The sequence below is a fragment of the Prunus mume genome, linkage group LG5 (assembly GCF_029339155.1).
Source record: "Prunus mume cultivar Tortuosa linkage group LG5, ASM2933915v1, whole genome shotgun sequence".
NCBI lineage: Eukaryota > Viridiplantae > Streptophyta > Magnoliopsida > Rosales > Rosaceae > Prunus > Prunus mume.
In genome coordinates this window covers 9,972,271-9,986,828 of record NC_142702.1, presented here as the reverse complement: position 1 = coordinate 9,986,828, position 14,558 = coordinate 9,972,271, and the positions used below count along the sequence as shown (strand labels likewise).

The window sequence follows — 14,558 nt, the reverse complement described above, 5'->3', positions numbered from 1 at the left end:
GATTTGGTGTGAAATCCAATGCCTAAAACGATGAAATACACCAACCACTCCATTTCAGAACGAACTACGTACGAACCTGAATTGTCCGATTTCATGGACCAATCGATATTGGATTGAGTCCAAAACTTGGGGAACATCATAATATCGTGGGAGGAGTCATTTGGTTGGTTTGGAGTCAAATGCAAAGGCTAAAACTATGCAGTACACCAACCACTCTATTTCAGAACGAACGTCGCATTTAACTGAATTGTCTGATTTCTTGGACCAATCGATATCGGATTGAGTCCAAAACTTGGGGAACATCATAATATGGTGGGAGAAGTCATTTGGTGTTGGAGTGAAATCCAATCCTTAGAACTATGCAATACACTACCGACTCCATTTCAGAACGAACTTTGTACGAACCAAAATTGTCAAATTTCATGGACCAATCGATATCGTATTGTGAACAAAACTTGGGGAACATCATAATATGGTGGGAGTAGTCATTTGGTTGATTTGGAGTGAAATCCAATGGCTAAAACTATGCAATACACCAACCAACTCCATTTTAGAATGAACTTCGTACAAACCTGAATTGTCCGATTCCATGCACCAATCGATTTCAGATTGAGTCCAAAACTTAGGGAACATCATAATATCGTGGGAGGAGTCATTTGGTGGGTTTTGAGTGAAATCCAATCTCTAGAACTGTGCAATACACCACCCACTCCATTTCAGAACGAACTTCGTAAGAACATGAATTGTCGATTTCATGGACCAATCGATACCGGATTGAGTCCAAAACTTGAGGAACATCATAATATGGTGGGAGGAGTCATTTGGTGGGTTTGGAGTGAAACCCAACGGCTAAAATTCTGCAATACACCAACCACTCCATTTCAGCGAGTTTAAATGCGAACCTGAATTGTCCAATTTCACGGACCAATCGATATCGTATTGAGTCCAAAACATGGGAAACATCATAATGTTGTGGGGGGAGTCGTTTGGTGGGTTTTGTGTGAAATCCAATCTCCAGAACTATGCAGTACACCAACCACTCCATTTCAGAACGAACTTTGTATGAACTTGAATTGTTCGATTTCATGGACCAATCAATATCGGATTGAGTCCAAAACTTGGGGAAGATCGTAATGTGGTGGGAGGGGTCATTTAAGTGGTTTGGAGTGAAATCCAATCCCTAGAACTATATCATTCACCAACCGCTCCATTTCCGAACGACCTTCATACGAACCTAAATTGTTTGATTTCATTGACCAAACGATATCGGATTGAGTCCAAAACTTGGGGAACATGATAATATGGTGGATGGTGTTGTTTGGTGGGTTTTGAGAGAAATCCAATCCTAGAAGGAACGAAATTTAAATTGTCCAGTTTCATGGACCAATCCATATCAGATTGAGTCCAAAACTTTGGGAATGTCATAATTTTGTGGGAGGAGTCATTTGGCGAGTTTTGAGTGACATCCAATTGCTAAAACTATGCAATACACCAACCACTCCATTGAAGAATGCACTTCATACGAACCTGAATTGTCCGATTTCATGGACCAATCGATATCAGATTGAGTCCAAAACTTGCGGAACATCATAATATGGTGGGATGAGTCATTTGGTTAGGTTGGAGTGAAATCCAATCTCTAAAACTTCGTACGAATCTGAATTGTCGATTTCGTCGTCCAATCGATATCGAATTAAGTCCAAAAATTGGGGACATCATAATACGGTGGGAGGAGTCAGTTGGTGTGTTTTGAGTAAAATCCAATCTCCAGAACTATTCAGTACACCAACCACTCCATTTCAAAACAAACTTCGTACGAAACTAAATTGTCCGATTTGATGGACTAATCGATATCGGATTGAGTCCAAAACTTGGGGTACACGATAATACGGTGGGTGGAGTCATTTGGTGAGTCTTGAGTGAAATCCAATTGCTAAAACAAAGCAATACACCAACCAACTCCATTTCAAAACGAACTTCGTACGAAACTGAATTGTTCGATTTCATGACCCAATCGATGTCAGATCGAGTCCAAAACTTGCGGAACGTAATGATATGGTGGAAGGTGTCATTTGGTGAATTTTGTATGAAATACAATCTCTAGAACTACGCAATACTCCAACCACTCCACTACAGAACGAACTTCGTACAAATCTGAATTGTCCGATTTCATGGACGAATCGATATCGAATTCAGTCCAAAACTTGGGGAACATCATAATTTTGTGGGAGGAGTCATTTGTTGAGTTTTGAGTGAAATCCAATTGCTAAAACTATGCAACACACCAACCACTACATTTTAGAACGAACCTAGTACGAACCTCTATTGTCCTATTTCATGGACCAATCGATATCGGACTGAGTCCAAAACAAAGGGAACAACATAATATGGCGACAGGAGTCATTTGGTGGGTTTTTAGTGAAATCCAATATCTAGAACTATGCAAAACATCAACCACACCATTTAAGAACGAACTTCGTATGAACCTAAATTGTCCAATTTCATGGACTAATCGATATCAGATTGAGCCCATAATTTGGGGAACATCATAATATGGTGGGGGGGAGTCGTTTGGTGGGTTTTGAGTGAAATCCAATGGCAAAAACTATGCAATACACCAACCACTCCATTTCAGAAAGAACTTCGTACGACCCTTAATTGTCCGATTTCCTGGACCAATCAATATCAGATTGAGTTCAAAACTTGGGGAACATCACAATGTGGTGAGAGGAGTCATTTTATGGGTTTTGAGTGAAATCCAATGGCTAAAACTATGCAATACACCAACCACTCTGTTTCAAAACGAACTTTGTACGAACCTGAATTGTCACATTTCCTGGACCAATCGATATCGGATTGAGTTCAAAACTCGGAGAACATGATAATGTTGTGGGAGGAGTCATTTGGGGAGTGTTGAGTGAAATCCAATTGCTAAAACTATGCAATACACCAACCTCTCCATTTCAAAACGAACCGTCTGCCCAATTGTCCGATTTCATGGACCAGTTGATGTCGAATTGAGTCCAAGACTTGGGGAACGTCATAATATGGTGGAAGGTGTCATTTGGTGGGTTTTCAGTGAAATTAAGTCCCTAGAACTATGCAGTACACCAACCACTCCTTTTCAGAATGAACTTTGTACGAACCTGAATTGTACGATTTCATGGACCAATCGATATCGGATTGAGTCCAAAACTTGGGGAACTTCATAGTATGGTGGTAGGAGTCAATCGGTGAGTTTTGAGTAAAATCAAACGGCAAAAACTGTGCAATACACCAACAACTCCATTTAAGAAAGAACTTCAAACAAACCTAAATTGTCCGGTCCCATGGGCCAATCGATTTCGGATTGAGTCCAAAACTTGGGGAATATCATAATATGGGAGGAGTCCTTCGGTGGGTTTCGTGTGAAATACAATCTCTAGAACTATGCAATACACCAACCACTCCACTTAAGAACGAACCCGTACGAACCTGAATTGTTCGATTTCGTGGTCCAATCGATATCAGATTGAGTCCAAAACTTGGGAAACATCATCATACGGTCGGAGGAGTCAGTCAGTGGGTTTTGAGTGCAATCCAGTCAATAGAACTATGCAATACACCAACCACTCCATTTCAAAACGAACTTCATACGAAATTGAACTGTCGGATGGGGTCCAAAACCTGAGGAACATAACAATATGGTGGAAGGTGTTATTTTGTGGGTTTTGAGTGAAATCCAATCTCTAGAACTACACAGTACACCAACCACTCCTTTTCGGAATGAACTTCATACGAACCTGAATTGTCCGATATACTAGACCATTTGATATCGGATTGAGTCCAGAACTTGGGGAACACCATAATGTTGTGGGAGGAGTCATTTGGTGAGTTTTGAGTAAATTCCAATGGCTAAAACTATGCAACACACTAACCACTCCATTACATAACGAACTTCGTACAAACCTGAATTGTCTGATTTCATGGACCAATCGATATCAGATTGAGTCCAAAAGTTGGGGAACATCATAATTTTGTGGGAGTCATTTGGTGAGTTTTGAGTGAAATCCAATTGCTAAAACTATGCAATGCATCAACCACTCCATTTTAGAAAGAACTTTGTACAAACTTGAATTGTCCTGTTTCATAGACCAATCGATATCGGATTGAGTCCAAAACTTGGGGAACATCATAATATGGTAGGAGGAGTCATTTTGTGGGTTTTGAGTGAAATCCAATGGCTAAAACTATGCAATATAACAACCACTCCATTTCTGAACTAACCGTACAAACACTGAAATGTCGATTACTGGAACGATCGATATCGGATTGAGTTCAAAACTTGGAGAACATCATATTGTTGTGGGAGGAGTCAACTGGTGAGTGTTGAGTGAAATCCAATTTCTAAAACTACACAATACACCAACCACTCCATTTGAGAACGAACTTCGTACAAAACTGAATTGTCCGATTTCAAGGACCAATTTATGTCGGATTGAGTCCGAAACTCGGGGAACATCATAATATGGGGGAAGGTGTCATTTGATGGGTTTTGAGTGAAATCCAACCTCTAGAACTATGCAGTACACCAATCACTCCTTTTGGAATGAACTTCGTACGAACCTGAATGGTCCGATTTCAAGGACCAATCGATATCGGATTAAGTCCAAAACTTGGGGAACATCATAATATGGTGGTAGGAGTCTTTGGTGGGTTTTCATTGAAATCCAATGGCAAAAACAGTGCAATACACCAACCACTCCGTTACATAAAGAACTTTGTACGAACATGAATTATTCGTTTTTATTCCCCAATCGATATCGCATTGAGACCAAAACTTGGGTAACATATTAATATGGTGGGAGGAGTCATTCAGTGGGTTTGGAGTGAAATTCAATCCCTAGAACTATGCAATACAACAACCACTCCATTTCAGAACGAACTTCAAGCGAACCTGAATTGAACGATTTCATGGACCAATCGATATCAGATTGAGTCCAAAACTTGTGGAACATCATAATGTTGTGGGAGGAGTCATTTGGTGTGTTTTGAGTGAAATCCAATTGCTAAAACTATGCAATTCACCAACAACTCCAATGAAGAACGAACTTCATACGAACCTGAATTGTCTGATTTCATGGTCCAATCCATATCGGATTGAGTCCAAAACTTGGGGATCATGATAATATGGTGGGAGGATTAATTTGGTGGGTTTTGAGTAAAATCCAATGGCAAAAACTATGCAATACACCAACCACTCCCTTTTAGAAAAAAAAAATCCTACGAACCTGAATTGTTCGATCTCATGGGCCAATCGATATCGAATTAAGTCCAAAAGTTGGGGAACAACATAATATCGGGGTAGGAGTCATTTGTTGGGTTTTGAGTGAAATCCAATGGCTAAAACTATGCAATACACCAGACACTCCATTTCAAATCGAACTTCGCACAAACCTGGATTGTCCGATTTCATGGACCAATCGATATCGGATTGAGTCCAAAATTTGGGGAACAACATATTGTTGTGGGATGAGTCATTTGGTGAGTTTCGAGTGAAATCCAATGGCTAAAACTATGCAATACATCAGCCACCCCATTTCAAAATGGAATTACTGAACTGAATTGTCCAATTTCATGCCCAATCGATATCGGATTTGGTCCGAAACTTTGGGAACATTATAGTATGGTGGGAGGAGTCATTTGGTGGGTTTTGAGTGAAATCCAATTGCTAACACTATGCAATACACCAGCCACTCCATTTGAGCAGTAGTCTGAACTGAATTGTCCGATTTCTTAGACCAATCGATATCGGATTGAGTCCAAAACTTGGGGAACATCATAATGTTGTGGGAGGAGTCATTTGGTGGGTTTCGAGTGACTTCCAATGGCTAAAACTATGCAATACACCAACCACTCCATCTTAGAATGAACTTCGTACGAACCTGAATTGTCCGATTTATTGGACCAATCGATCTCGGTTCAGTCCGAAACTCGAGGAACATCATAATATGGTGGGAGGAGTCATTTGGTGGGTTTTGACTGAAATCGAATGGCTAAAACTATGCAACACACCAGCCGCTCCATTTCAAAACGAACTTACGAACTGGATTCTCCGATTTTATGGACCAATCGATATCGGATTGAGTCCAAAACGTGGGGAGAAATATAATATGGTGGGACGAGTCATTTGGTGGGTTTTGAGTGAAATCAATGGCAAAAACTATGCAATACACCAGCCACTCCATTTCAAAATGAACTTACGAACTGAGTTGTCAATTTCATGGACAAATCGATATCGGATTCAGATCCGAAACTTAGGGAACATCATAATATGGTGGGAGGAATCATTTGATGGGTTTCGAGTCAAATCCAATGGCTGAAACTACGCAACACACCTGCCACTCGATTTCAATACAAACTTCGTATGAACCTGAATTATCCGATTTTATGGACGAATCGATATCGAATTGAGTCCAAAACTTGGGGAACATCATAATATTGTGGGAGGAGTTAGTTCGTGAGTTTCGAGTGAAATCCAATGGCTAAAACTATGCAATACACCAACCACTCCATCTTAGAATGAACTCCGTACGAACATGAATTGTCCGATTTCAAGGACCAATCGATATCGGATTGAGTCCAAAACTTGGGAAACATCATAATATGGGGGTAGGAGTCATTTGGTGGGTTTTGGGTGGAATCCAATGGCTAAAACTATGCAATACACCAGTCAATCCATTTCAAATTGAACTTGCACGAACCTGTTCGATTTTATGGACCAATCGATATCAGATTGAGTCCAAAACTTGGGGAACATCATAATGTGGTGGGAGGAGTCATTTGGTGGGTTTTAAGTGAAATCTAATGGCGAAAACTATGCGATGCACCAACCACTCCATCTTAGAATGAACTTCGTACGAACCTGAATTGTCCGATTTCTTAGGCCAATTGATATCGGATCGAGTCCAAAACTTTTGGAACATCATAATGTTGTGGGAGGAGTCAGTTGATGAGTTTTGAGGGAAATCCAATGGCTAAAACTACGCAATACACCCGCCACTCCATTTCAAAATGAACTTCGCATGAACCTAAACTGTCCGATTTGATGGACTAATGAATAACGGATTGAGTCCAAAACTTGGGGATCGTCGTAATGTTGTGGGAGGCGTCATTTTGTGGGTTTTGAGTGAAATCCAATGGCTAAAACTACGCAATACACCAACCACTCCATTTCATAACGAACTTCGTACGAACCTGAATTGTCCAATTTCATGGACCAATCGATATCGGATTCTGTCCGAAACTTGGGGAACATCATAATATGGTGGGAGGAGTCATTTGGTGGGTTTTGAGTGAAATCTAATGGCTAAAACTATGCAATACACCAGCCACTCCCTTTCAAAACAAACTTCACATGAACCTGAATTGTTCGATTTCAGGGACCAATCGATATTGGATTGAGTCCATGATAAGGTCATAATTTCACACATTTGCATGCCTTCTTTGCTTAGTAATTTTGTTTAGCTTCTCTTTATTTTGAGTCTCTTATCTATGTTTGTGTGTTTTGTAGGTTTAGACAGCAAGGGGATGACATTTGGTACAATTCATGCATGTTGAGGGCTGAGTGGCACAAGAGGAATATGAGCTTAAAGACAACCAATTTGAGCCACACTCCTTATCAGTCCAGTTTCATCGGGCATCTTACTGGCTTTATGACAGCAACTTACACAGGTCGGATGAGGAGACATCCTTGATAGAAGTTGTTCCAATGGGTGTCTATTATAACATATCCAAATTTCAGCCCGATTGGATAAATCTGGAGCCCTCAGAACGTCAATGACTGAACCAAGTTCACAGAAATATCATGTTGGTTGCCATCACATTTAATGTGGCTACATCCCTGGAGCCATGTGCAGCCATACATGGGAGTTAAATTAGCTCAGGAACTCAGAAGGATGAACAAAAGTCAAGCTTTCCATAAAGAAACCATACCAAAGCATGTATTTGGCAGCTGGAGCAGTTGGCAAGTATGTCAGTTGGAGCAAGTATGGCAGTGGAGCAGCTGGGAGCAGCTAAGAGAGGTGTGCTTCACCACCCAAAGGGGAGGACAAAATTGCACTCTATAAATAGAGAGCTGCACACTCATTCAAGGGAGTCAGATACACATTTTCACTTCATCCATTACTCTCATACACACATTCAGATTCACCACAAAGAAAGAAAAAAGCTTGGAGTTGTCCTCGGAACTACATTGCTGCCATCTAGTTCTTCTCTTCTCTTTATTCTATCTATGTATTTCTTGTTTTCTTTATTCATAGTTATGTCTAACTAATCCATTTCGTTAGGGCTTAGGATGAAGCCCTAGTCATGAATATTCAATGTTATGGATGATTTTATAGTTAATTGATTTCCTTGCTTTCATTATCAAGTTGTTAATCTCCAGTTTATTATGTGCTTGATATATGTTTTCTTGGAGTAGCTAACTAGGATTTTATGCATCTAGCACAGGTTGGGAAGGAGTTTAGATTCATCAATTCTACTCTCCTTTCACAAGCAACACATGAATGGCCTAAGAATCATTAAAGGGGTTAATAACCATAGGTTGACTAGGACAGATACCATGTTCTAGGACTTGTGTGATTATCATATTCTCATGGAGCTTAATGACTCTTGTATGCTTTATTCTAAGTAGATACCATGCTTAGGTTGCATATTCGAGATCACGTGTTGTGTAGATACCATGCACGATTACATGCCTTAGGAGAATCATGCATCCTGCACCTAGATACCATAGGCTTGTATGCGATAATCTATTGTTGATGAAGCTTCAGTCAATTTCTATGCATTCATAAGTTGGATAGGAAAACTAGTGGTGGATTCCAAGGCTCTAACACCTCTCAATTATTGTTTCACAATCTGTCCAGTGTTTACTTTGGAGCACTTTCATTTCACTTTCTTGTTTTCATTTCAACAACAAAACCCCCCATTTCGAGTGTGTGTGTGGTGCTAGGATTCCGTCCTAGACCTGTTTGTGCCTAATAAATCACGGTCGTCGGGACCTCTTCTCGGCCGTGGCATCTGCTCATGGACTAAACGCCACGTTTCTTGGACATTTAGCCTTTTCAAAGGTAAGAAAACACGGCCGGGATCTTCTCGGCCTCACAACCACGGCATTATGGGCCGAGGCCGAGGTCCATGAAAGACACGCCAAAGATACTATGGTCAAATCGTCATGTGGCCTCGTGGTCCCACGCCCCATTTAATGAAGTAGTGCCTCACCACCGTAGCAAAACCATTGGGTGCAAGAAGCATTTAATGCACAAGGGAAGTGACTGAAGTCAGGATTTGGTGATGGAAATCAAGGTGGTTAGGCACAGACATTCTCACAAGTAATCTTGCGACTTGAGGTCAGATCTCAACCACCAGTCTAGGGCATTAAATGCGTTCCCACGCCAAGGGGCAAAACCTACGATCAGGGCGGTGGCCGAGATTTGCCGAGATTTATAGGGGTCACACCACCATGCTTCTCAACCCCAGACCACCATGCTTCACGATCCCAAATGCCGATTTGACTATCCACTTGCCCGGCCAGGCTCCACCACGCAGGTCTTGTCAGCCTCGAATGTCCTTCCAAGACTCCTATAAATACCAAGCTCAGGACTACATTCAAAGGGTTCAAACACCAAACGAAAAGCCTCCCACAGAGCAACTTATATTTTCTGTAATGCACTTTCAATACTTTTATTTGCTTTCTTAGGAGTAGTGGTAGACTGTAAGGAAAATCCATTCATCAATATATCATACGACCCTTGATTTTCAAGGCGCCGGAGCACCACCCTTGTTATCACCTCACTCATCCCATATATCATACGATCGTCGCTCTCTGAGCAACGCGCCGGAGCACCGCCTATAAACCCACTACCAACACCACCACTAAACGGCCTTGTAGCTCGGCCGTGAACCGACGGGCCGAGATTCGTTCCTCACTACGTCACAATCGCTTGATTAGAGTCGAACGCAAAACAGGCACAACATTTAAACCATCTTCTACTCGAACCTCATCATCACCTCGACCCACGGTAGAACGTGCTAGCGCCCGCGCACAACCGCACCGTATTCAAAAGGAGGACGCGTCACGTGTTGACGCACATCCCCTCGGCCGGAGCACCAGGCCGCGAGATTTGCGATGGACCAACAAGACCTTGAGTAATTAGCAAGAGGCATTGTTAAATTCGACCTTGCGTTTAGCTAGTCAGTCAGTTTCTTTGTTCTATGTTTTTCTAGCATTCTAAGTAATTTAACTTGGAACCAGTTACCAATCTTCGTGGGATCGACTCGTATTTACATAAGCTATACTATAAACGGTTCGTGCACTTACGAGAATTAAAGTTGCTGTTTTTAATAGGCTCAACAAGTTTCGGCGCCGTTGCCGGGGAATCGGTAACGATGGTGCTATAGTTAGATTACTTTGATTGTTTTGTTTTGTTTTTTTTTTGTTTCATTTGTTTCTGTTCGTTGGTTTTTCTTTTAGTCTTCAGTTTTTGTATTTAGTTGTTATCTCCATTGAATGCACTGAATTGAGTTCCTTGGTGTGTGCATGTCCGAATCTGACCAGGAGCAAAGTTCACCTAAGCCACTTTCACCAAGAACCGCAGCTGTACGTGCTGGTTTGAGGAGGAATTATAGTTCTTCAAGCACTAAATCTAAGAGTTACAAATATGAAGGTTCAAGCAAGATGGCAGAGATTCCAAACAACAACAACAATGATGAAGGAGGTGGTGCACTTGTTGTCCAACCTCGAAAACCCCTGCGTGAGTTTTCCATTCCCAAAGTCACCGATCAACCTTCGTGCATCGTCTGTCCTTAACTCACAGTTGAGAGGTTTGAGCTTAAAAGTGGTATGATTTATCTTCTTCCAACTTATTATGGTAATACCACTGAGGATCCTTACATGCATATTAAGCAATTCTTTGAAATATGTGCTACGATCAAAATTCAAGGCCTTGATGATGAGCAGATTAAGATGAGGCTATTCCCATTCAGTTTAAAAGATAAGGCTAAGTCTTGGTTATACTCTTTGCCTAATGCTTCAATTCGTACTTGGGATGAGCTTTCTAATAAGTTTTTGCAGAAATTCTTTCCGGCTCAAAAGATTAACAAGATTAAAAAGGAAATCCTTGGTTTCACACAAATGGAAGGAGAAGCTTTTCATGAATGTTAGGAGAGGTACAAGGAGATGATAAGTTCTTTCCCACACCACAATATAGAGAGTTAGATGCAAATGCAATCTTTTTATGAAGGTTTGCTTGATTCTGAAAAGATGATGGTAGATGCAACAAGTGGAGAAGGACTGATGAACAAAATAGCAGATGAGGCTTTTACTCTCTTTGAATCATTGAGTGCTAACTCTCAACAATGGAGCCACAATAAAGGAAGATGAGCTCCTATGAAAGCTGTGGTCTCTGAGGTAAGTACTAATAATGAGATTGCTGTAAAAACTTGATGTTATGTGTTCTTTGCTTCAACAGACAGTGACTGGCCCTCTAGGAAACAAAGTGGAAGTTCAAGATTAATCTTTTCCAGAGCACATGCTAGAACAAGCAAATGACCTTCAAGCAAGGAATCCTAATAATGATCCTCACTCAAACACGTACAATTTGGGGTGGAGAAATCATCCTAATTTCAAGTGGAGCAATAACTCAAATGTGCAACAATCTCAAGGACCTTCCCCACGATTTCAAATGCAACAAAGGCAATTCCAGAAAACTCCCCAACGAGTGCAAGATCAAAGGGGTGACCAAATGGGAGAATTGCAAGACATGTTCAAGAATTTCATGGGGCAACAGATGCAAACCAATCAAAATCTTCAAAATGCAGTGAACAAGCTAGAAGTGCAAGTTGGGCAGATTGCATCCTCCTTGAGCAATAGAGCATCCGAAACTTTTCCAAGCCAAATGGAGGTGAATCCAAGGCATCAAGAGCATGCTAAAGCAGTACACATCTTGAGAAGTGGTAAACAAGTTGATAATATGGTTGGAGATGCCAATGAAGAGCAAGAAGATGGAGAAAATGTGGAGATCATTCAACCACCACATGGGCAGCCTACAACTACAAACAAACAGTCCCTCAATCCTTTTGGAAAGAGCACAAACCCTAAGGTATCATCTAATGCTAATCAAGTTCCAATTTCAACTAATGCTTTTGGGCCTATTGCACCCTTTCCCAGTAGGTTATCAAAGTCAAATAAAGATCAAGGCTTAGATGAGATAATGGAAACATTCAAGAAAGTGAAAATCAACATCCCATTGCTCAATGCCACTGCTCAGATTCCAAAGTATGCAAAATTTTTGAAGGATCTATGCACTAACAAGAGGAGATTCAAAGAGCATGAACAAGTTGCATTGAGTGAAGAGTTAAGTGCAGTGTTACAAAGAAAGCTTCCTCCAAAGCTAAAGGATCCAGGTTCGTTTTCTATACCTTGCGTAGTTGGTGATTTTAAGTTTCAAAAAGCTTTGCTTGATCTTGGTGCTTCTATAAACCTTATGCCATATCATGTTTATGAGAAACTTAACCTTGGTGAGTTGCAAGCCACATCTGTGAGCATTCAACTGGTAGATAGAACTATTAGGCACCCTAAGCGCATTCTAGAAGATGTTTTTGTGAAAGTGGAAGAGCTAATTTTGCCAGCAGATTTCTTGGTGTTGGAAATGGAAGGAGCACCAATTCATGACAGTCAGTTACCACTCATTCTAGGTCGGTCATTCATGGAAACTGTCGGTACTATTATTGATGTGTAGAAGGGTACATTGACCATGAATGTGTTTGATGAGATAATAACATTCAAAGTGTTTGAAGCCTCCAAGTTTCCAAGTGATAAGCATGAAGTTTTCCAGCTTGATGCAATTGATACTATGGTGAAAGAAGCACTGCCAATGAGTTATTTGGAGCCCATTGAAGCATGCATCACACAAAGCATAAGGAAAGAAGAAGTGGACAGCTTAGAGGCTGTGATCTCTCCTTTACTTTTTGAGCTTGTTTGCAGCATGGATAGCTACATAGAAGTTGGAAAGAGGTATGCAAACCAATTTGAATCAATACCCCCACCTACTAATAAGGTTTTACCTTCTATTGTGCAGGCACCAGAGTTGGAATTAAAGCAATTGCCAAAACACCTTAAATATGCTTATTTAGGTGAAAAGGAGACTCTAGCTCTTATCATTGCCTCACACCTCGAACCAAATGATGAGAAGAACTTTTGAGAGTTTTAAAAGAGCACAAAACTGCAATTGGGTGGAGCATTGCAGATATCAAAGGCATAAGTCCAACACTAAGCATGCACAAGATATTATTGGAAGACAATGCAATGGCTAAGAGGGATGCCCAAAGACGTCTCAATCCAAACATGAAGAAGGTGGTAAGAAAAGAGGTAATGAAGCTTTTAGATGTTGGTATTATTTACCCTATTTCTGAAAGTAAATGGGTGAGCCTAGTGTAAGTTGTCCCCGAAAAGTCAGGTATCACAGTGGTGAAGAATGAAGCAAATGAGCTTGTACCTACACGAATGACCACAGGCTGGAGAGTTTGCATTGATTATAGGAAGCTCAACACAAAGCAACAAGCAAAGATCACTTCCCTCTTCCATTCATTGATCAGATGCGTGAGAGATTGGCTAGCCATAGCCACTATTGCTTCCTTGATGGATATTCAGGCTACAACCAAATCACCATAGCCCCAGAGGATCAAGAGAAGACGACCTTCACATGTCCCTTTGGCACTTTCGCTTATAGGAGGATGCCTTTTGGTCTCAGAATGCTTAGACCACTTTTCAAAGGTGCATGATGAGCATTTTCTCCGACATGGTAGAAAGGTTCATTGAGGTATTCATGGATGACTTCTTTGTCTTTGGTGATTCTTTTGATCAATGCTTGCATAACTTATCCAAGGTGTTGGCTAGATGTGAACAGACTAACCTTGTGCTTAATTGGGAAAAATGTCAGTTTATGGTTAACCAAGGCATAGTTCTTGGTCATGTCATCTCTAGTAAAGGAATCGAGGTAGATAAAGCTAAGATTGATTTGATTGCCTCCATGCCGTCACCTACTTCTGTCAAAGAAGTAAGTTCTTTCCTTGGCCATGCAGGTTTCTATAGGCGTTTCATTAAGGATTTTTCTAAGATTACAGGACCTTTGTGCAATCTCCTTGCCAAAGACATGGATTTTGTGTTTGATCAAGACTGTGAAAATGCTTTCAATGCTTTGAAGAAGATGCTCACAACTGCCCCAATCATTATACCACTGGATTGGAGCTTGCCTTTTGAATTGATGTGTGACGCCTCTGATTATGCCGTTGGAGCTGTTTTGGGACAGCGAGTTGATAAGAAGCCACATGCCATCTAATATGCTAGTAGAACCCTCAGCAATGCCCAACTCAACTATTCCACCACAAAGAAGGAGTTATTAGCTGTCATGTTTCCTTTAGAGAAGTTCAGATCATATTTGATTGCTAACAAGGTTATTGTTTACACTGATCATGTAGCATTGAAATACTTGTTAGCCAAGAAGGATGCCAAGCCATGA

General features: G+C 40.9%; 1 non-coding gene and 1 pseudogene across 1 annotated transcript; one reads left to right on the top strand and one right to left on the bottom strand.

Moving 5' to 3' along the window:
* LOC103331092 (uncharacterized) overlaps nucleotides 1–14,558 on the top strand; it is a 110,415-nt pseudogene extending 95,857 nt beyond the window's left edge.
* On the bottom strand, nucleotides 11,141–11,247 carry LOC148916867 (small nucleolar RNA R71). Its single transcript, XR_016127566.1, has one exon. It is a non-coding gene; the product is annotated as a small nucleolar RNA R71 (small nucleolar RNA).